Below are 25,239 nucleotides of genomic sequence, written 5' to 3'. Positions count from 1 at the left end.
AAATGACATAGATAGTAACATGGATTCACACAAAATCTGCAACGTGATTCAAACATCATCTTAGAAAGTCCAATAAAGGAATAGGATTGTAAATTTGAAATCAAAAGTTAAGAACTCATTTCAAAGTAGATTGGAGAGCTCATGCTTACTAATTATTTTGATACTTTCTTGGGCTTTTTGAGTCTTTTTGACAAAAGAAGAATTTACAGTGGTTCAGCAGTTTCAACTGGTCCATGCCTGGTCCACTTGCTAACACTTGAAAATATTTTATAAATGTTAAGGCCTACGGACTTAATTAATTTTTTTGTATTAGTGAGAATACTGTAGATTAGCTAATGTGAGGTAACTAATAGCTGCTGTTATTTTCTATTTGTTATTGCAAGCACCGTTTTATGAGTTAGTTCTGAAAAGTTTTACCATTCATCTGTTAGCAGTGAAAAAAATCAATAAATATTTGGAAAGAAAAGGCAGTGAATAGAGATAGTGATTCCCCCTTGTCCTTAAGAACTAACCACTTTAGCTTATAATGCCAAATATGGGTGTGGGGAGAGTAGGGAGTAGGATGATACAAGAAGTGCCAACAGCAAATAGTTTTTTCCTTAAATCAGTACAAATATTGAAGGTTTTAAAATGCCTGAAATGCTGATGCAGGCACCTTTTTTAACATTTCCAGCTATTAAATTCTAGATGAGGGGTTTGCTTAACGCTTTTAATCTTTCAACCTCAGCAAACAAGTTGGTTTTGTTTATTACTTGAGTGTTAAATACATCATGAAAATGTCTCTTGCAAATTTTGTGTATTTTTAGCCTATTTTCTGACTTGTGCTTTTAGCCTTTTGCTACCTTTTTTTTTAAAAAAAAACAGGGTTAGCATGCAAAAAGCGTAATTTGAGCAATAAAGATCCTAATATTTTCATGCATCTAAGAAATGTAAAATGCTCTGCAGCTCACCGAAATAAAATCAGTTCAATAAGGTTTTGCTTTTTCCCCCTCATTGTTTACTTAAGCTTTTATTACCAGTGTGGTGCTCATGATGGGTGAAGAAATGACAGCACAGAGGGCTCGTGTCCTCTACACATGCACCAGCTAGGAATAGTTCAAGTGGAAGCAATGCAAAGTTATTCCACCAGTGCAGATCCACTTCACATATGACCTAACAGTGCCATCTCTTCTAAAGCAAAGCAGCCAGTCAGGTTTCATGTTCACTCAATTTTTTACCCTCTTGTGGACTTCCAACTGTGCCAAACTATGCATGGTGGTTCTATAATGCTCTTCACAATGTACCAACAACCAATCTTCAGACACCTCTGTAGGATTTGAATAAGAGCTTCCAAACCTGCACAGTCTGGTACTGGGAATCAATATTTCCAGTACCTCCTCAGGAAAAACAGTGGATGAGAAAGTGCTCATGAAGAGATAATAAAGGCCTATACAAATGAACAAACACTGGTCTTACACTTAAATCTGGTAAGGTATAATTTACATTTCAAGCTTTGATTCAGATGTGTACGTTATTTACAAGGCATAATCCTTTATATTTAATTTCAAATCTCTGACATGGTCTATTTCAGCACTCTTTGCAGTGCAACATTATGTCCTGAAGCAAAAAATCAAAGCTACTATGCAATATACGTCTCTTTGGCAAATTATCTGTAATAGTCAAGAACATGCATCAGATTCCAGGAATGTGGAAATATATTCAAGTCAAGACACTGGGGGACTTATTCCTTACCCTAGCTCTGACTTGCTGAATGACCTTTCATTTTAGCCTCTTTGGATTTCAGTCTCCTTAATTGCAAATTGGTGGTATCAGCATTTATAAGGCACTTTAAAATGGGCAGATAAAAAGTGCCGTCCAAGGACCACACACATACAAGTGCTACCAAACATTTTCGTTCAGCTACTCTCACCATAAAAACCAGAAGCTGAATAGTTTTTTTTCTTTGCCAAATATTGACTGGTCATTGCTAACAATTATTTATGGTATTATTTTTATTGAGATTATGACTACTACTGTCAGCATAACATATAACTACAGACCAAGCAAGCATGCTGTACAAACATGGAATAAAAAGATCTAATTTTAAAAAACTCACATACACAAAACCACAACAAAAAAAAGAACAAGAGAACAAGGGAATAAACAGTGTCAGTAAGACAAATGGACTAGCATGATAGCCAGTAATTTTATCCCATTTACAGAACACTTGTACAGAGTACCTAAACAGTGCTATGGAGTGTATTCACTTCAAGGACCTTCACCAGTGCCATCTTCAATGCCATTTTTTTTGGTAATGGCTGCTACAGCTGCTTCCTCCTCCTTTCCATTTCTGACTGCTCAGAAAATTAAATTACTCACTTGCCATAACCCATTGCAACTTTTTAAGGATTCACTACGTCAGAGACTACTGATGTGAAAGCAAAAGTAATATAAAGTGTGTTGAATATTTTCTGCATGTAAGAAGGACCAGATATTGATGAGATGTATATATCAGCCATATTGAGAAATCTTCTGTATTTGTTTGTTAAAGAGGGGATTTGATGAAAGACTGCATAAAGACTAAGTACCACAAAGAACTGAGTTCTAAAACCTACTAAACTCAACAGAGTGAATAAATCTGGCCAGCATCTTTAGCCTTTACTAAGAAGGAGGTCAGCCAGGGGCAAAAATTTGGTCACTAACACACAGAACAAACCTGTGAGTTACAAGAATAACCTATTCCCCCTTCCAAGTCCCCCAAATGAGTCCCCTGCTACTGAGATTTTGTGGGTCTTGCCTCTCTGTGGGGTTTCTGAGACATGATGCTTTTGCTGGATGTGAGTCAAATGACTACAGGACTCCTCTTATTCTGGCGAAAGTCCTCTGCAGACACCTATTCCATAACTCAATTACTGAATGTAAAGGAAAACCCTCATAAAACTTGGTGTAACCTGGGCACCTCGGATGCCGAAAATGATGTTTCCACTGCACTCTCGCTGTTGACTCCTCCTCAGAAAGCACTTGCAACCCTGATTCTCTCTAGTCAGTAATGCATGGCACTGGAATTTTGACATTTACATGCACAGAACAGATGACGCTTGCTGTGTAACACAAGTGTGTGTAACGCACTTGTGATTTTCCTTGAACCTATTATCCTATTCTTATTCTGTCCAGATCAATATATCATCTCATCTTTTGACTCAGCAGAATACAACAAATAACAGAAGGCATTATTTAAAACAACTTTTCGGTTTTTTTGATTCTTTCAAGCTCTTTGTACAGCAAAATCAATTTACAAATACGGTAGGCAATATTTCAACCACCAAAATAAGAAAATTGCACTGAATAAAAAAAAGAAAAAAAATCATTCTGCTCTCCTAAAATCTCCTTAGGAAGAAAACTGCTCACAACTCAAAACCAGAGAAAAAGCCATTTTAAAATAGATTCTATCTGCCTGCATCCATCATCCTTTCTCCTGTTTGTCAAGACTCTATGGCCTTGGGCTCTGGTTTAATTCATAACGGTAAGTTAAATTCATCCTTTATTTAATCTCAATTTAATAAATTACCACTAAACAGCCCTCCTGGTAATTTATTAACATAAAATAATGGCTTTACAGGAGGTCATTTAGAGATATTCTGAACTAGGGAAAAGCTAGTCTTTAGCATTATAAGGTTTTCTCCCAGTTAATATGTATCTACTTCTTCATGATTTTGGAGAGGTTTGGTTAATATTTCTACAGGATGATATTTTTCCAGGAATACAATTCTTGATGGTTTCATGAGCAACTTAAACTTCAGGAACAGATATTTAGTATTATTACAGGTGATACTAATATTCACATAAGTGATTCTTCATCAGTTGGGGCTCTGTAGAATGGTAATATTAGATAAAAGTCCTAGAATTTCCCCTTCACTCTCTTGGTGTCCTTCTTAAATTGCTCATAATAAAAGCAGCACTAAACTGGTCTGGTAAAGAATTCTAGACCTAACTAAAATTTCAACATGCAGCTTAATAGAAACCAGTCTTGAAAGACAGGTCAGAAACTTGTATTTAATGCATAGAACAAAGAAGTTTGCTTTTTATTCATTCAACTAGTGGGAGTTTAGAGCTGTTCAGGTTAATCATGTGCACTGCAATATTAGCTAAACAACTCTTCTGTATTAGACTTTGGGCTGGATACAGTTGTGGACTATTTGGAGTAACGAGAGAGAAATTGTATTGACGTACAGCTTCTTCCTCAAAGTCATGTCAAATGACAAATTAATAACGCTGATGACCTATGACATTAGCTTCTTCAGGAGAGAGCAGGGATACAGAGTCACAGTCTCAATTTTTTGGAAGAGTATTTGAGTTTTTTGAAAGAAGATTAGATCCTGATAGCAGTACACTGATTACAGCATTGTATCTACACTATGGATAAATGAGTCCGCTATCTCCACTGATATCAGCTGAGCCTTGTTAGTAAACACTAAATTCACTTACAAGACATTTAAAAAGGTGTAAAGAAAGAGTTAAATACAAAGATAGCTGTAATGTCCCTGATTTCAGCTATTTTATTTTCTTTGCTTCATCTTGAATGTCTTGTTAAAGATGAAGTCTTAGAAGCTATTGTAACAAAAGAGTTTAAAGAGCTACAGCCCCAACATCCCAAGATGAGACAAGAAGCTTAAACAAGGAGAAATACCCTACAAGTGAAGTAAGTCTCAGAACTCCCTCCTGCCCAAGCAAGATGTTCTGTTTGGTCAAATGTCTGATTTAAAATATTAGTTACAGCAAAACTATTTACTCCTCCCTTCACCTTGAGTCAGCTGGTCCGCTATGAAAACAAGCTATGCAGAGCTTAGACATATCAGGTGGTACAAATCATATTCCTCAAAAATACTCCTCCCTGTTATAATGGAAAATGAAGAAAAAATGACATTAGAATGAATGATGGCCATTACATTGTCAACTTTAGCCAGTTACTGTACATTACAGCTTCATGTCTCAATAAAAGGAAGACTATACTGTTTGGGTTTTTTTTAAATGTTTGCTTCAACTAAAATTACTATAAACCCCAACCAAGTGGCTTATAGTGGTGTAACCAAGTTAGTCTTTTAAAACAGAAAATATACTTGAAAAGTTAATTGTGGACATGTCCTTAATAACAATAACAGCTGGAAATTTTGCTCTTTAGAGGAAATTCTAACTGTGCATGCAGAAGAATTTAGATAAAGGTCAGATTTTTTATTATAGTAGTTATGCATTTGTAAAAATCACAGATTCCCTTTGTTGTTAAAATTAACATAGAGAATGAGCTAACCCAGTGGGTTTTGTGTTGTTCTGTACCTCTAATGCTATTAAGTTTTTGAAATATAGTAGTAGAGTAAAATCTGATTGATTGACCCAGTTGGCATGCAATGCATAACAATGATTACCTCAAAGACTAATTGTTTTGCCAGAGTGCTCTCAGTGTCAACTCTGAGAATGAAACCTAAAGCTTTACTATCTGCTATCACATAGGCAGAACTCAGAAAGCAGCAGCCTGCAGGCTGTCTTGTAGAGCTCAACTACCTCTGGGAGACAAATGTTCCTAATGAATATTACAGAGAGACTGTCCACTGGTGATAATAAAAAGATTAAGTGGCTAAAAAGCAGCCATCAGTAGAATAAAAATTGAATTGCATGAAACAAAATACTGTGATGATGGACAAACAAAAAACATCAGAAAGACTGCTCCTAAAAACTGAGATATAAGAGATGTCATTCTGGCACCTATTAGTGTAATAGCTTTATAACAGCTTTTCTAATAGAGAGAAGTATTTAACCTAGATGTTCACAAAGTCAAGTCTTTCCTTTCTGGGTGTCATATAATCATACACTTCTACCTGCCCTGGTGTTTGTAGAAGGGAATATTTCTTTTGTTCGTCCGGTTTAATTTCTTCCCCATTCTCTGCTTTCAAATATTCACATATAGGTTTGAAAACTATATCCAACAATTAAAACAATATTTATTATTGTTTAAGTTCCGTGAACTTTCTTCCAATTCCAGTTCGTTCAGCTTTCTGTGAATGTGCAGCCAACAGCGGTCCAGTACACAAATACAAAATACTCACAGTTCACATGAAAGTGTTATCAGATTCTTTCTGATGTCTACACACGGTTTATCAGTTGCAGGTCTACATTAGATATAGGCAAATATTATTAAAATGTTACGTACGTTCATTGTACTTTAAAGGTGTAAGTTCAAATCAATGTTTTCCAATGACTTTTATTAGCTGGGACAGTCCCTGTATCAGCTCCGCTCAACAAAACATATTTACACTGAAAGGAAAGGAATACTATAGGATTAAGCTGTTGTTTCTGGCTTGGTAGATACCATATTCTGGTGGGAGGTTTCTTTTGATCTTTTAGTAAAGCCTGTGATCTAACACTCATCCTTTCTGACTTAAGCATGAAGACCAGCAAAATCAACAAATGGCCGTGCATGCTGCAGAAGCACCTTCTGAATGCAAAGGAGTGGTTACTATGGCTGACGACAGCCATGTTTTCACAGTACTGTGAGAGCATTACTGTGTATGTGTAGACCAGATCACCACATCATGTGCCACAAGGAATACCAACAATCAGAGGTCACACCCTTGCAAAACTAAAATACATATTTTCATCCCAGCCATTTCCTGGAGAAAAATAAAGAAAAATCAAGGTATTGGATCAAGGTAAATCTCAACATAGCCTGGTGTTGTGGGTGTGGTGAGAAAATTAACTTAATCCCAGCCAAACTCAGTACACACAGTAAGTACTGAGTAGATAAATGAAAGGACTTTCCCATTTGGTTGAAGGAATTTCACTGAAATTACTTTTGCGACAATAATCACATGGGAAAGAAGATGCTATTCAGAAGCTGAGGAAACATATTATATGATGTTTCACGTGTTCAAATGCATGGAGGCTGAAGAAAAAACTTGCTAGGAAATAGCAGTATGACAAAAGCACGTATTTAGCAGAATGGGCAACAAAGCTTACAAAAACTACTGTGATCTAGTTACAGCCACGAGGAAACCTCCAACAGCTCAATGCTAGGTCAGCAACGCTCTTCAAGCCACACAGAGCAGATAAGGACTAAGAAGCACACTAATGAACTCTCCCTCAGCAGCGTGGCCCCTATTGCTGCTGCTGCTGGCCATGAACAGATTTCTTGACTCCTCTGCACATCAGTTTCTGTCACTGGCAAAATGGGAAGAAAAGTACCCATCTTCCTTGTCAGAAATTTTGGTATTTATATAGCATTCTACAATAATCCAAAATACCATGCAATAAACTGGTATTATTATTATGTTGCAGTTCACATCCAAGCATTTTAAAGACTGAATAGCTCTCAGTGGGTAAAAAGCCATCCTTAGCATGTTTTGTTACAACAGCCTCTTTGTCATAAACTGAGATAACTGATTAGACTTCACTTGCAAAACTTCAGAAATACATAATTTTGTCAAAAATAACAAGACTAAAATGATAAAAGAAAGGAAACTGTAAAATATCACAACTCAGTATATTGAGGATACATAATGGATGAAACTGAAACTGAGATTTTCGTACCTGTGTTTCTTGTCATTCTAGGAATGCCTTATATTAATATTGACCTATCTAGTAAGCAAACCAGCCAAAAATATAACATAAATTAGTTTTAAAATAATTTTTTTCAGTCACCGATTCTCTTCTAGTTTCGAAAATCAGGTATATTGAATACAGAACAAGCAGAGTGTTTTAGCATGAGAAAATCTATTATGCTATTAACCATTATAGTTGGCAGGCAGGTAGTATTTGCAATTTAGCTTGCACATACATTATACCTGGTATCAGCACAATATAGAAAGGACTTTCTTATTACCACTTCCAACCATGTATATAAATCATGGCAGTAGGATTAGACCTTAGTTTGATTTTTCAGGTTCAAATCCTTTCCTAAACCTTGTTCTTTCTGAAAGATAACATTTGTCTGTCAACTGATCTGACTCTAGAGACTTATATGTTAACTCAGTAGAATAAAGTAATGAGAATACTTTTAAGAAGCATTTAAAAAACTTGTTTCAACCCTCATAGCTACATCTCAATTACTGACTCGTTTCCTGAGAAAACACCCTGTAATAAATCTGCTAGCATTTCTTTTATGGGAAAAAAATTATGGACATGGCTCTCCAGGATGAGATTTGCAGCAGGGCAGAACAAGGAAAGGACATGTAACTGAACCGCTGGAACCAATTGACACTATGACACTGTCAGATTCATGATCACAAGATCTAAACTTCTTTTTTACCTAAATAGATCTGGAATTTTTAAATGGGTAGACAGGGTAAGAAAGACAGGCATTGATATTCAAGGTAGACAGGGTAGACAGGCATTGATATCCAAGCAGAGGCATCACATAGATCCAGTGAACCTTAAGATGTCTAACGCCTATTTAGGCTCCTAAATAACCACTGACTTGAATGCACTGTTAGTATCCTCAATATTCCTTTGATTCGTGCCCAAGCACTCTAAAATGACTGTGAAAATTCCAGTCAACAACAAAATATCCCATGCTGAGAGCAAACAAATTTGCAAAAGCTGTAATCTCATCTTTGATTTTTACCTTAAAAAGAAATTTACTGTACCAAAATGTAGTGAACTTTACTATATTATGCATAGGCACATTAAAGTACCTCCTAAATAGCTTCAGTATCGAGAATATTGATGCAGTTGCTATTGGTGCAATGAAGACGTGGAGAATAAAAAAATTAGCTGCATATATGCACCAGTATTCCAGTTTAAAAACTGCCAGACATTCGTGTTTCAGGAGACCTAAATTATGCATGCAAAAAATTGAGATTTTCATGTGACATTTGACATCAGTTTACTTTACTGTCATAGCTGTCAATTTATAAGATGTTGCCGTCTTTGTCTTATAAATGATATGTGAGCTGGTAAAATGGAACCAATGCCATTTTAGGGAAGGCAGAGGTAGACAAATGGAAGGAATATTACATAGGCACAATGTCAAGCCTATACACTGACAAAATACAGGAGTTTTCAAGGAAAGGAGAGGTGACACCTGCTTCTCCAAGTGATTATGCTCTCCCTGCTCTCCACCATCTTCCCCCATGGTGTAACTCCTCCAGCCCTTAGTTAAAATAGAACTTTTTGCTGTTCTTAACACTTTGGTTTCAAAAAGCATTGTTCATACCACTTGTCTCTGTGTTCACTGTACTGAGACTCCTCATGGCAAGCAACCCAGGCTATGTACATAAAGCTACCCAAATTGAAACTCTTGGGTGTTAATTTTCTAATCAGTATCTCTCTGTCTCTTGATTCAGTTGAAACAGAAAAAAAAAACAAACCCAAATGTATTTCTCTTGGAGTGATCTTCCTACAAAGATAATGTAATTCTTTAAACTTAGGTCACTTTCCATGAAATGCTCTTAAAGGCAAAAAATCCTTTGAATTTTATTAGATTTCTCCATGATACACTTAATAAATCAGTCAGTTTATTAAGGCCAAGTAAAGAAGCTGGTGGTTGGTGCTTGCAGTCCATGATTTACTAATGTGAACATAGTAATAATAACAATCACAAAAGCCACATATATTTACCTGTATACATATCTCTAAATAAACAAACCAATAAATCTGTAAAAATAAAGTACAATTACAACAGACCTCAGGACCTATATGCTAATAAGTCTTTTTTGACTTGATGGCTGAAGGGGTAAGTAATGAGACACAGTCCTCTTCACCTCCCCGTAAATTGTCTGAATACACTCTTTTCTGGGAGTAAATTAATCTCATTAAAATCTATCAGACATGGACCAACTCTCAGTCCAAATAAAATGAGACCATGACCAAACAGCTACCCACAAAGTGCCTCATGTGATCTCCCTCTGTCAGTGTTGGAGAAGGCCAAGGATTACAAGAGAGTGGGAGGCAGTCAGTCCCTTTTTCCAGATCGGAACAGAGGTGTCCTGGCCAATGAGGAAAATCTTACAATATGTTGTACACAATCTGTATGCATAACAATATCAATGCAGGACTCCAGTTTATAGTATTTTCAATGGGTCACACAGGACACAGTGCCTAAGAGACAAAGCAACTCCCTGGATTTTAATGCCAATGTTACCTGGGCTGAAAAGTGTTCTTTAAAATGCTGACTAAACAAAAATAGAAATTTAGGTGTCAGCATCACCTTTGCAGCTCAGGCTCATTTGTTCCAGCAAATGACCAGCCTCCTCCCACTTCTTTTATGGACGATATCATTCAGTTACTCCAAACACATCTATAGCAAAGTAAAAGGGCCCAGCAGGACCAGAAGCTTCACTTGTTCCTGTATATTAACTTCTATGAACAGCAAAACATTTTTGTAGGAATAGACTCAGCCACTCTAAAGTTTCCACTCTGCAGATAGACTTTACATCTGTTGCTGGACTGTCTTTACCTACATTCTTCTTTTCCAAGACAATAGTTTCATTTCCAAGAAATGAGAGAATATGTTATTCTAAAAGTTTTAACAATGTGTGAACTTCAACTCCTCCTTCCTTTTAGTCACAAAACTTCAAGATGGCATAAAGCGGGCCTACAGGAAAGATAGGGAGGGACTCTTTATCAGGGAGTGTAATGATAGGATGAGGGGTAACAGTTTTAAACTGAAAGAGGGAAGATTAGATATTAGGAAAAAATTCTTTACTGTGTGGGTGGTGAGGCACTGGAACAGGTTGCCCAGGGAAGCTGTGGATGCCCCGTCCCTGGAAGTGTTCAAGGCCAGGCTGGATGAGGCTTTGAGCAGCCTGGTCTAGTGGGAGGTGTCCCTGCCCATGGCAGGGGGTTGGAACTACATGATATTTAAGGTCCCTTCCAACCCAGACCACTCTATGTTTCGATGACAAAATGAACTGGGAGGGCAGAATGCCTTCAATAAAGGCAAACCCTAGATTCAGAGGCAGAGACTATCATCTGGAACGTGCTTCACTTGCCCACTTGCTTTCCAACGGCGGCTACAGAACTCCTAGTTGCACTGCAGAGACTCCCTGAAATTATTAATTATAAAAGATCCAGTCACAGCACCCAGTGCATTAGCATAGAAGGGTGCTAGGGGAAACGTCCAGAAAGAGAGGGCAAGCGTCTGCAGCAGGACAGGAGCTGTGTCAGTGCGCCATGGCTCAGTGTTTTCTCTCCTCTTTGAAGAGGTACAGAATGCTCTCTGGAGGAAGAAGCTAAAAATACTTTGTTTTCATGGTATTTTCCCTCTTTTTGTTTATAAGCTTCAGCCTTACACACTAAATTTAATTGCATTTACCATACACTAGCCAAGAAACTTCACTCATCTAAATCCCTCTGGATCATTCTGTACGGTTCATGACTATTTGCTTTATCATCAGCTAACTTGCTATCTCCTCTGAAGCATTCACATCTATTATCACTTGAGAAGTTCCAGCACTGCTCCTGGGGAAACGAACTCTTAGCTTCTTTCTGATACCACAAACTGCTGGTTTCTTATTACTGAAGAAATTTTCACACGTTATCAGTGGCTTTTAGCATTGGGATTAACTTTTGGTATGGAACATTGCTAATCAGTTTTACCTGTATACTAGGAACAAGGAAAATACTTTTTAAGTGTAAATCACCAGGATGCAGTAAAATTGCTTCATTTTCAAGTGACAGTGTGCATTACATTGTATCTGTCTCAGAAGAGGCTATTTATTCCCTTCTATCTAACTGTATCAAAATTAACTCAATAAGATAAGAGAATATTAAATTCATAATTGCACAGATATATAAAACAAGTCAGCAAAACGTTAAGGCAAAATCACATCCGAACATGTAATAACATCAACATTAATTATATTTATTGTATAATATCTTTGCCATATATATCAGTAATAACTTTACAATCAATTAGTTGCAGCTATTCTAATATTGTTCTGGGGGTTATTCTAGGGTTAATCTAATTAAGTTTAGAAAGGAAGGCTAAACCATTCAGCCTGTAAGCACTCAATACACTGAAGAAGACCTTAAAAAATGTGATCTAAGAGAATTTGCCCATTTTGCTATTGCATCTGCAGGTAGGATTAATACATTGTATTGTACTTCGATTTTTAATAGTGAAGGTCTCTTCAAATAATCATTACTTTAAACAAGCCCTTTGTATCATAAGAGCAAAGTTGAACATCAAGTGATCACTTTATACTTAATATTAAAACAAATGGGGAAAAAAAGGACTGATTTGTAGAAATTATAAACATCTTAAGAGTTAGGCCACTAACATTCAAAGATTGCTTTTTCTAGTTTTTTCTACCAGAAATTTTGATATTCCACAGGTTTTATCGAATACTTTTGGCATCATAAAATGAAACCAGCTATTATGTTCTCATAAACAGTAAACAGTAAACAGTTTACGTAAATAATTCTGACTAATCTCACAGAAAATACCTCATTATATTTAAAGAACAAGGTGATCGACACATAAAGAGTGTAGCATAACTCTGCTGAGACTATATGCCTAACTTTGCAAAAATTCAGTTAACCCATCAGCCCCCAAGCCAATACTATGAAGGTCCAGTGACACTGTCTGCTGCAAACAGCAACACGGAGGCACATTAGTAAACAGCACATTTCATTTTAGCATTAAAAATGTAGGTCTGTATAAACAGAGTGGTATTGGAACAGAATCTTCATTGTGGTTGGATTAGAGGACATTATTGCCTCTCAGACAGAAACTATCTTCAATACATATCTCAGGAGTTATATTAAATTTTCCTTCAGATACTTCCATAGATATCATTTGGAACTGCATCCTAGTTTACCAATTTGGAGATTATTTGTGTTTTCTGAATTCTGAGGGTTTTTTTCTGAATATTATTAATTCTCACCCTATTGGTTAGTTTCTTCTGCCTTTTTCCCTCTGACACATGTGATTTTAAAGAATAGACTAAAGCAGTATCTTTTTCCACTACTGAAAACCTGCTGCCTTCTGCTGTAAGAAGAATTACTGAGAATTCAAACCGGTGGAAGTCTTTTGCAAATATTATATATTTTTCTAATTTCAGCATAGCTAACTCATCAGTCCAACGTATTCAGTCATCTCTCTACTGTAAAGCTTGTTCATTCACTTGAGAATAATATTTAAGTACAGTAAACCGACATTTGTCATACCTCCATGTTATTGTGGAGGAAAGATGTTAAACTACGTTCTTGCCTGTGATTCCTAAAAGAGTGCTGAGAATACCTCTGTATTTAAAATTTGAGTTAAAAACATAGATAAATCCGATGTTTTAAAAGACTGAAAGAGGAAGAAACTAATAAAGGTAAAAGAACCACCAATTAGCAAGCAAGTTTATTTTTTTCTAATATAGCTATATCTAGGTTAAAAATATCTACACTTGCTGCACATTAAAAGCAGTATTAAACATAAACAAGCTATTCAGAACCATGCTGCATGTATGATTCAGCATCCTTCCAGTATGTATAACCTCGTATGTGGCATGTTGAATTTAATTTGCCTTCATGCTGCCTAATCCTCCACCTTTATTAGCAGTCAGCAGAGTTCTTCATGATTTTCTCTGGCCTGAATTTTTTAACTTCATTTGAGAATTTAAATAAAATAAACCATTATTCAGAATATTTTAGTATCCACAGTGCCTCTTGATTTTAGTCATGGAATTGTAGATGTTCTGCATCTGTGAAGACCAATTCTACAATATCTGATATCACGCTGCAGCCAGAAAAAGTTAATATGGATTAAGTTTATGTGAAGAGAAATGTCATGCACAGAGCATGCGAAGTAGTTCTTCCAGTCTACTTGACCTGGACAAGATTAACTCAAATGTTTTGTATAATGCAGTCCAAGACAGCACACTGGGGTAGTGTGGGAAGCAACAAATTGTTATTTGTTTATTCAGTTTTTGCTTGGTTTTGGTTTTGTCTCGACAAGAGAAGACTGAAGAAAAGGAAGGTAGGAGCTTTCAAATATGGATAAAGGAACTCCAGGGAGGCAAGGAGATAGTGTTCTCCGTGACCGCAGCCAACAGAGAAACAATGCAAATGAATCATGGCAAAAGAGATTCAGTTCATCTGTTCAGGAAGTTGTTGATATAAAGGACAGATGAACACTGGAGAACAGACGAAACCTACGTAAGTGGAATTTTTTTGAGAATACCTTTTCAGCATGGTATGGCATTACTGACTTGCCTTTGGGAAGGTGGGTGGTCAGGGACCTCTTAAAGTTGTTTCAGACTATAGTCTTTAACTCTGCATATAAGGCTATGAATTCTTTAAAGCATTCATATTTATATGCATATTCATCTTTTTTTTACAGTAGCATCCCTCAGCCACCTGACAAGAGGCCCCATTTTGTTAGAGGTGCAGAAACAATGTGGTTGCAATGATTGTCGTGTTAATTCTCGAAGGGAGTGGGAGGCAGGGAATGGACAGGGATTGTTGTTATTAAAATTCTTTTAGTAAGGAAAAGCTAAAAGGAGATTACTAAAATGGAAACACAACAGGGTGTGTTTGAACAGTCAGTAGGAGGCATTAGGTTTTCACAAACCCCCATATGGAGAAAATGTTCCTGTTGTAACAAATTTTTATTCTCGTAGTATCAATACATATTTGAAGAGGGATGCGGAAAAGTCACATACATTTTACTTAAGAGACTTCAGTTATCAATTTAAAGATACTGGGCAGACACTAGGCAAATGTTCCTATATATTCCTATTTCCTAATCTGAGATAATGCCACTACATACTTCTAATAGAAAGCCAGGACACACAAAAGGACATCACAACTACACAAATACAATGCCTACAGAGATGTCCTTCTCCAATCCATGGCTCCTCTGGGTGTATAAACTTTTAATGAACAAAAGATTTTGTCCCTGACACTCACACAACTCACAGATTTAGCCAGCCAACATAAACACCACCATTTGATACCTCACCTTAAAGACTTCCGTTTGAGGTAGTAATGTAATCAAAATTGGTAGAGAAGCAAATAATGTGGAAAACCTGTCTGCACCTTAATTAACAAGGGCACATCAGTTACTTTTCAGTCATTATACACTCCACCAAGTAATGCTATAGCATAAAGTAACATATTCAAATACATCATTAATCTCTCTAGTCCATTTTGCATTTACTCTGCAATAAAAGAAATCGCTAAAAGGTGGTGAAACATCAACTTTTGCTACTCTGTAAAAAGTAAATCTCACGACAAGGCAGAAGAACTGGTATAAAAGACTATCTGATATGGCTAGAAATTGCCTTAACCCTTCTCCATATTATTATTAATAAGTGGAAAGCCAATTAGTAACTAACTGCGTTAGGTTCTGATGAAGTATTGTCCTTGAGCTGTCTATGCTGGCACTTGAATTTGCAAGTTTCTAAAAGTTTAAGTAGTTTTAAAACACTTAGCATGCCTGGCAGAGTTTAACTCTGTATCCTGATGTTTCCATTGCAGCTCAGGCCCGCATGGAGACATAAGAGAGTCATACTATTCACACCTACAAAGAAACTAGAAGAAAAAAGGTAGTGTAGGTGGATTTTAAAAGGGACTAATTAATTTTCAAATTGGAAAACAGTCTCGTTCTTTCTGCTACAAAAACCCCAATGGAATTAGAATTTTAAATTTAATTCTTAAATAAAGTGTTTCCACCACTCATTTCCCTTGCCATTACTTTGGAAAATAATATCTGCATCACAAAGACAAAGCATGCAGTATTTTGGACATATTTGATCTTCCCCTGGAACATCAGGTTTTGCTAAAGGTACTACACCAAACTATCAGAACAGACATTTTTTCGGAATCTCATTTCTCTAACCATGAGCACATCTTTGTACCCATTGCAATATGCAAAGCTCTATAAAATGAGGATAGCACTTTTTTACTTTTGTTCTGTCACTTGGTTTTTACAGCCAGTCTCTCTTTGATTATAAAGAAAGAAAGTTACAGTCTGAGCCTGTATGAGAGCTTAGTGTCAATAAACTTACAAATATATTTCTAGATCTATATGCAGAACACTTTTTTAAAAGGCTTTTGTACTAAAATTTAAAAGACTGTCAGATTGACAGCTGGCTATGTTTGTACCAATTTCCACGCTCATTATAACTACCATAATAGGTATAGATTCAAACTGCAGCATTATTCTCTCTTGTTGCGATCCATGGCACGAGAATGAGCGACCAGAATTTTAATGCTTCATATATTCTATAAGTTAAGTACAGTTCTGTATGGCTTTGACCTTTTCAATATTCCATAATTTGACTGACTGGCTACTCTAATTTTTCCCCTGTTTACAGTCTCGGAAACCTGTGGGGAAGAAGCAAAATGCCCAGCCAATCAAAATACTGAACACCGAAAAGATCAAAGTAGTAAAACATACCATAGTCTTTCACAGAATATATTAGGCATTAAAATTTTCATATCACACTATAAAAAGATAACATTTTCCCCTGCAACTCTAGATACTATAAAAGTGGAGACACTAGTGGAGGAAAGGGTGATATCACTAAACCAAATAACACAATTTATACTGCTTGTAAGTTCTTGGTTTAGACTGTTACACGTTTCCTCAAGTAACTAGCTCTTTCCTAGCATTGAAATTAAATCAAATTCAACTTTAGCTTGATATCTTTAATAGAAACTCATGATTTTCCAGTATGTGTTCCAGTTTTGGAAACTGCAGGGATAGATGCTTCTGATTCAACTGAATGCTGAACGCATACCACAAAACGTTTGTCAACAACAATCAACATTTCTGACTTGGCACTAGATGGAAGTTTTAATTTTCTTTGTGGTTCATAGGCAGTGGGTGAGTCTAGTAACATAGAGGCAATTTTACATGACTTTTGTTTACATGACTGGTGAGTAAATAGTAGTAGGAGCAGGTGACACAAAAAAATCCACTGCTTTGCCAATACAGCATTCTGCGAGTAAAAAACCAAAACCAAGTCATCTCACTATGTCAGTGATGTTAATGGTATACAATGAACAAAGGAGATTAAAAACTAAATGTAAACAACATTGAGATGATATAATCTGAATACTTTATGGATTCATTTCCATGTAATCATTGCAGCTTAATTGGGTTATGGAACTATAATGTATTACCCTGTTATCAGAATGCATGTTTCTTTATCTACTTGCTAATGAAAGAGACTTAAACAAGATGAAGAGCACTAATATGATTTGATTTGTAATTCTTTCCTCGAAAATGCCCAAAGAACAGACACTCTGATTACTGATATTCTTATCAAATAGTGTCCTATTCACTACCTTTTGAATGCAAATTGCTAATGTGTATCCTTAACAAGTTACCAAATCAACACATAGTTAATTAGGAAATTTGTTCCTATAATGCGGATTTATCAGAATCTGTCTGTAAGGAGCAGACCACTTACAATAAAGAGGTTCAAATATTATGCACAAGTTGCTCATACTGCTTGCAAGTCTGCAGTTTGTGGTATGATCAGACAGCAGGTGCAGTCACCAAGGAAACAAAGAAAGAAGCTACCTCAATCTTCACACTGGAATAACAAATATGTCTTATAAGACAATAAGAAGTTATAATATTTGCAAATAGGATAATAATTTATGTTCTAAAATTTATAATTTAATAACTCTAGCTGGCAAAAAACAAAGACAAGGGTGCCATCTAATTTGTTGCACTGTGCCAGTGAGAAAGGTTTACAGGCAATGGTGCAGAGCGGCAAGGATGAATCTTCCTCATCTACTAGTGGCTCTTATGTGATCCCACACTGCGTGCAATGCTGTTCTGTCTTTCTCTCTTCATACTGCATTACAGTTATCGTGTGTCCCATACGGTTTATTTTCTTTTACCTATCTCACAACTGGCTTCTTGTACCGTCTCACTAAAATGGCTCCACAGAACTGCAAAAGCATCTTCTAAAGGTAAAGTCTCTTACAATTCCTGAGAAAAATGCTATCCTAAATGTGCGACATGTGAATTTAGAAAGAAATATCTATAACAAGAGCTACATTAGGACTCCACCAAATAAGACTATTAAGTTGGGTGGGGTCAAGGAGAAATGACCAAAGTGCTTGTATACCCCAACACAGAGTCCAGGCAAAAAGATAGAAAAATTGGCAATTTGTGCAGGATACGTGCTACAACATGATACAGGTAAATGCCAGGCAGAAAAAAAAAGGAGGATTTACTTTTGCTCCTGACTTACCATAGAAGGAGGATAATTACATTTATTTTGGATGTGTATTTGGTAAAGTATGAGGACTGATCTAGAGAGATGTCTCACTGAGTTAAACACCATAAAATTAAGCTTGTGATATTGCATGAGACAATCCCTCTCCAGAGCAACTGCAGTCATCAAGAGGAATATGGACTAAAAGATTATTTCCCATTTGAAAGCACCTGTAATTGTTCAACAAAAAATAAGGGACATATATTTTCTTCTGTCTCAGAAGAAAGGCTACACTGACCATCACCAGTCTCCTTGGACATCTATATCTAAAATCCTTGGGAACATCCTCCAAAACACCACCAGAACATTTATGTTCTTCTTTGTAATAACAGGAAATTTAGAGTTACTAAATTATAAGCACTGTACTTCAGGAACGAGCTGAGGGATGAAGATGCCAAATCTCACGCATTACTATCTGGCAGATAGCCTAACAGAAATCAATCCAATCCTAAAGGAAAATCTCTAGACTAAGTGGAGATTTAAGGAGAGATGGCAAGTAGACATGAAGTTCAGTTCCAAGTAGAGTTGTTACTGCAATCAAAAGATATTTCTGGTTGTCACTATTGCCATAAAAATAGTTGTTTGCTGACTCAGATGATAAGGTACCAATTTGGAAAGAGTAAAGACTCTGGTAAAACGGACCCTTTAATCACCTCCATAACTGAAATTACCCCTTCCAGTTGAGTGGATGGAAACATGATGATTTCTCCAACTGATCCTGTCTATCAACCAAGACCTAGAGCTGTCCTCACAATCACAAGCTTACAGTATATTTTTCTTACTATTTAATTGAATGTGAAAGGGAGCGTTAACAAATATGTTTATAATCTAATATGTTCATAACTTTAAATACAGAAGATTAGTCTTTTTAGTCTTTCTCTGTGGTTGATGGTGAGGTCTTCATTTCTGCAGAGGCCAGTTCAAAGCACAAGCCTAATTTTGGTGTTCTGTGTCATTTGCTGGAGGACTTGCTACCCTTGATTATATGTGAAGATAAAGACATATGGCTTCACAAAGCCAGGACTATCCTTTGCAGGTATCCACTATGTTGCTGTGGGAGAATATTTTCACAAATGAAGACTAGGAAAAAAACAATGTTAAAGGTAGAGGAAGAAAATGATTTTTTTGGTATTAACACAGAATACACTGGAAAGCGAGAGTATTACTTTTTGAAAACAGTCTGGTTTGTCACAGTACATGCAAAAAGTCAAAAAAATAAGATTAAGTTGTTCTTTGTTCCCCGCCTTACTCTTAGATCTTATATATATCATCTCACTACGGAAAAATCTTTGGATGCAGAAAATACTAAGACTGGTCAGAAAAAGCCTATATGAACCTCTTTTTGTGTCCTCTGCTTTTACTAAAAGCTTTTATAAAATGTTATGATCCAGCCCCTTTCCATTTTTGGAGCTGAAGCCTTAGTGAGGTTTGAAAATGTTCTGCAACATTTTTCATGTGGGAAAGGCTATTTTCATGCTGCTTTGCTCTTACAAGCTGAAGAATTAATGGCTTTCTCTCAAAAGCCTCTTGTAGAGAGATTTCCAATGCCATTTAATAAACTCAAGAGGTCTGAATAAACATCTAGATCTTTCTTTGCAACCAACTAAGCAGCTTTTGAAGTTTACTGAATGTACACTGATGCCACAGGCATCAGGTAGCATTAACTAACCTTAGTGGATTAGTTGACCTGGCTCTTACAGTTAAATACAAATAAGAAAACTGCTTATAAAGATAAGTTTAGGCACAGATGGCAGTTCTCTGAGGCTCCTTCTCTAGTCGGTGAATTGAGACAGAGGGTACTTCTAATCAGGAGCCCCAATCCTGGGTTCCAGATCTCCTCGAGAGTTCAGGATGACAACTGCTCTGTTGTTGTTGGCCATGTCCTCTGTTTTTGCCATCTCTTCAGTAATATATAGGTGGAAGACATATAGAAGGTAAAAGTCAAGAAATAAAATAACATAATTTCAGAGTAAGAACATTAGAATGAAAGATATGTGTATCATTAATAATAGATTCCAAACATTTATCTACAGTATGTTTGTTTTCCACATTATTCCTGTGATGATTCAATGATATCTAGGAGCTTTTCAGGTGCTTTGTAAAATGGCATATCAAAATGAAATTGTATTTGAAAACAAGAGCACAAGTGAGCAGAGAGTGAAGAAGTCAAGGTCACAATGACCGGGTGGATGCACGTAAAGGAATAATGCATGTCAGCCCTATCAATTAACAAATATCAACTATGTATCTGGCAGTTGAATTCCTCTCTTTTTATGATTTTTATTTTTTTTCCTCCTCTGTGATTTCCATTGATCTATCTTTCCTTTTCCTCGTGTCTGACTCCCTAATACTTCCATCTAAACTTTTCCCCTCACCACTTATGCCATAGGATGATGACTTTCTCCCCTTACAGGGAAGGGGAAGAGAGGAAGAGGTGGAACTTGTAGAACTGTCCATGAAAAAAATCCTGGAGACACAGATTTGTACTATCACAAAAATGAGAAGGGTATTAAGAATTCTGTTATATTGAAACATGCAGTGGTGACCTGGTAGTGTTCTGGTACAGATTTGTCACTGGCTTTTTTATATGACAGAAGACTATTGAAGAGAAATCTCAGAGCTAAATTACTTAACTGGCTTCCACATTCTGCTTGTCCAGATCTCATCTGCCATTTCTAATGAATTCCCACATATTTCCCATTCTCTTTGTTTCATAGAAGACCTGGTTTAAACATGGTTAATTTGTCTCCTGATAACGAGCATACAGTCCAAGCAGTTTAAAATCTCTCCATAGGAAGTAAGCAAACTCAGCATGAATTTGACCCCAGATGTTCTCTACTCTTTCCCTTTTGTCTAATGCAGCATATGCATAAAAAGAACACAGGTTCAAGAAAACCAATTAAACTACAACTGCTGGGCATTATCATCGACGATATCATTTGTCAGAACCCTGGAATATAAACCATGTTTTCTTGATAAAGATGGTATTACTAGTTGCTGAAAGAGACCATAGAAGACGTTCTTACACCAATGGAAGTGACTCTAATAAAGTCAGCAGAAACAGGGGTAAGAAAGACAAACATTGTATAACTATTACTGAAAAGCTACACAATTCAGACCAAATCTTCTCGTTAATTAATTCAGTTATTCATAAAATATGCTGAGTAATCTATGAGTAAGTCTAAGGGAGTATTATTATAGGGATTTATTTATGTCTTAATATGACAATCAATGTTCATTAGGTCCTCAAATTAAATCTGCCTATACACAGTTCCATTTTTAAATAAGTTATTCCAAAACAAAAAAATATCAAGCTGTTTTTATACAGGATGAATGCAAATGGAAAGATTTATATAGTAGCTTTGGTTTGTTTTTTATGCTGTTAAAGACAGGCTAAAATTCATAGTGGATGCAGAAGTTCTGTGTAGGTGGTCCTATGTAAGAAAATGCCATAGTCACATTAACTGTATCACCGAAGAACAGTTATAAGTACAAGCAGGACGTCATTACTCAATTTCATGGTAAACAGTTGGTAACTTCCAAGAGGAACAGAACTAAGGTGTAGGATGAATTATTTTAATTGGTTTTATACTTTTCACCCATGCTGTCTATGCCTGTCTACGCACCACACTCCTTCCTAAATTCACCCTGCCTCATTTTGTCTCTTCTTTATTCTCTTCCCTTTTGTCCTGCAAGACACAGACTCCCTCTCATTGGTTAGAAGACGAAGGAATGAGATTGCAGGGGTGTAAAAAAACTTTTACCTTCATGTGCCTGGGAAGATAAGCAAACCACTTCCACCAGTTAACTCCATTTTGCTAAGCAGGGGACCAACTGCACTGCTGTCCGAGGCAGGTGGAAAGCAGCCCTCTATTCTCTGTTTCATTCTAATGACTAAAACTTGTGATAGCTTAGAGTGGTCCAGGAGACGACAGAATATAGATCTCCTTTACTCTTCCATTTTCAACTTATAGGAAGTGCCAGCACTCTTTAATAAACAGGTAGATCTCTATGAACCTACCATGAAACGACTCCAGTGTCTCAAAGCGCTGATAAATTGCATGGCTGTAAGTAGTGCTTAGGTACTGTCAACAACTGGTTGTTCTGAAACCTGTCAAAGAAAGGAACGTCCCTCCCTGATCAAGATAAGGTAATATTGTGATTAATACTGTGAACATGCTGCAGAACGCACCAGTGAGTATTCCAACGGCAAACACAAATTTAAAATCTCAGAAGTCATCATACTTGAATGCAAAGGTGAGTCACATTGTCTCCCTGAGACAACTCCACACTGGGGAAACAAAGAGAAGCCATAGCTTTATATGCATGTTTAGGTTTACAATAAACTGGATTATTATGATTTGCAGAACTATCAGGGACAAGTATTAGAAGGCGTGTCTAAAAGACAATACTTCCTTTCCTCCTGGAAAAAAAAAATGGCCAAAAAAATTTTGCATCGCCATGTGTTATGCATAGACAGGAAATCTTAGCAGCTTTGGAAAACAAAAAACAACACAAGCTGTTGGGGAAGAATCTTGATGCTCTTGCAAACTGAAAAATAAAACTGGCATTAAATCAAGGAGACTAAATAGCAAAAACGTAACCTTTGACTCATAAGGCTTTTTTTTTTCTTAAAAAGTGTAATGAATATTATGAGCATCATCTGAATGCCAGAATATTTCTACTGATTTTAGTAGAGTTCAGAACAGTCCAGTTCCTGTGCCACACAGGTTTATGTGCACAGGGTCGGTATAAATATTCTGCAAAATCAGTGCACAACTTACACAGCTAAAAAGACAATGGAAAAAGCAATGACCTCTGTGCTGAGAAGACAGCAGGAGCAAAAAGGAGTAATCAACTCATGTTATGTGCTGCTAAAACAGAAGGATTGGTACACATAGTGAGGGGCTACGCTGTGAACGCTCACCATACATACAACACAGTAACTTTTCCATATAAAAAGTAGTGAGACAAACCTGCAGGAACAATCTCTCATGTGCTAAGGAAAACACCAGGAAGCTGGTTTTGCTTCTCTTTTCTCAGAAGGAAATGTGTAGTTATCTATATGCATCTACTACTCTGTTTGGGGAAATGATTCATGCCAAAATTAATTTGTGCTTGAATATTCATCAAAGGATTCCATGAATACTACTGAAAAATAGGACCTACCAGAAATAACAAAAAGCCACTAGACAGAAGCAACTGACCACAATTCATTAAGAGGTTTTACATATTAAGAAAAAAATATCTCTTATTCTGTAGACATCCAGAGAAATATGTGCTACGACTGTAACTGATGTTGGAATACGTTGTATGGGAGGGGAATGGACTAAACACCAGGAGTCCTTAAACAACTCATAGCTCCCAGTATCTGGAGAGTCAATGCACGCTTCAGAATTTAGCATACAGAAATCAATTTAAAAATGCATATTCACTAATTCGGATATCAAAGCAGAGAAACATAAGTACTTTGGCATGATTTATTAGATGTCTTTAGCTTCCTCAACTACAAACAAAATGAGTGGATAATCTGAAAACCTAAAAAATTACAACAAACTTAAATAGCTGTTTCCTAATACTTTGCAATTTGCCAGACGTGCAATCAATTTTCAGCTGTGTTAAATGATAGGAATGCTGAGGTTCAAATCTGAGCAACACTCAGACTTTAGTGAGTCACAATTAATTAATGTAATTCAGATCACTAAATACATGCAATTTATTTTTGGGATTTGTTCTATTTTATTGTTGAAAAATACCACACTTGCTGAATATTAAGCTTACAATATTCTAAATAGGCACATCCCCATTTTTAACAATATATCTACCAACTTTCACAACATTCCAATACAGGTATTATACCACTTTCTGGCTCTGTACATTACAAAATTTATACTCCTACTGTGTCACATATCGCTTACTGAAAACATCATATCACAGAATCACAGAATGGTTTGGGTTGGAAGGGACCTGAAAGATCACCTCGTTCCAACTCCCCTGCCGTGGGCAGGGACACCTCCCACTAGACCAGGCTGCTCAAAGCCCCATCCAGCCTGGCCTTGAACACTTCCAGGGATGGGGCATCCACAGCTTCCCTGGGCAACCTGTGCCAGTGCCTCACCACCTTCACAGTAAAGAATTTCTTCCTAATATCTAATCTAAATCTACCCTCTTTCAGTTTGAGGACGTTACCCCGTGTCCTATCATTACACTCCCTGATAAAGAGTCCCTCCCTGTCCTTCCTGTAGGGGGCCATCCTGGCCCCCTTTAGGTACTGGAAAGCTGCTATAAGTTCTCCTTGGAGCCTTCTCTTCTCCAGGCTGAACAACCCCAACTCTCTCAGCCTGTCCTCATAGGAGAAGTGCTCCAGCCCTCTCATCATCTTCATGGCCCTCCACTGGACCCGTTCCAACAGGTCCATGTCCTTCTTGTGTTGAGGACTCCAGAGCTGGACACAGTACTCCAGGTGGGGTCTCACCAGCGCGGAGCAGAGGGGCAGAATCACCTCCCTCGACCTGCTGGCCACGCTGCTTTTGATGCAGCCCAGGATGTGGTTGGCCTTCTGGGCCTCAAGTGTGCATTGCCTGCTCATGTTGAGCTTCTTGTCCACCAGCATCCCCAAGTCCTTCTCCTCAGGGCTGCCCTCAAGCCATTCTCCGCCCAACCTGTATTTGTGCCTGGGATCACCATGATCCAGGTCCAGGACCTTGCACTTGGCCTGGTTGAACTTCATGAGGTTCGCACAGGCCCACCTCTCAAGCCTGTCAAGGTCCCTCTGGATGACATCCCTTCCCTCCAGTGTGTCGACCGTGCCACACAGCTTGGTGTTGTCAGCAAACTTGCTGAGGGTGCACTCGATCTCACTGTCCATGTCACCGACAAAGGTGTTAAACAGCACTGGTGCCAATACTGACCCCTGAGGAACGCCACTCGTCACCGGTTTCCATGTGGACATTGAGCCATTGACTCAACCCTTTGAGTGTGGCCATCTAGCCAGTTCCTTATCCTCCAAGTGGTCCATCCATCAAATCCATGCTTTTCCAAT

At 37.2% G+C, this 25,239-nt stretch overlaps 1 protein-coding gene across 2 annotated transcripts in view; it reads right to left on the bottom strand.

Annotated features, from left to right (window-relative positions):
• The window catches only part of PRKN (parkin RBR E3 ubiquitin protein ligase), a 786,713-nt gene that overhangs the window by 204,780 nt on the left and 556,694 nt on the right, over positions 1-25,239 (bottom strand). The gene's annotated exons all lie outside the window — the stretch shown is intronic.

This window comes from Chroicocephalus ridibundus, chromosome 3, assembly GCF_963924245.1.
Source record: "Chroicocephalus ridibundus chromosome 3, bChrRid1.1, whole genome shotgun sequence".
NCBI classification, from domain to species: Eukaryota; Metazoa; Chordata; class Aves; order Charadriiformes; family Laridae; genus Chroicocephalus; species Chroicocephalus ridibundus.
This window is presented reverse-complemented; position numbering and strand designations above follow the sequence as displayed.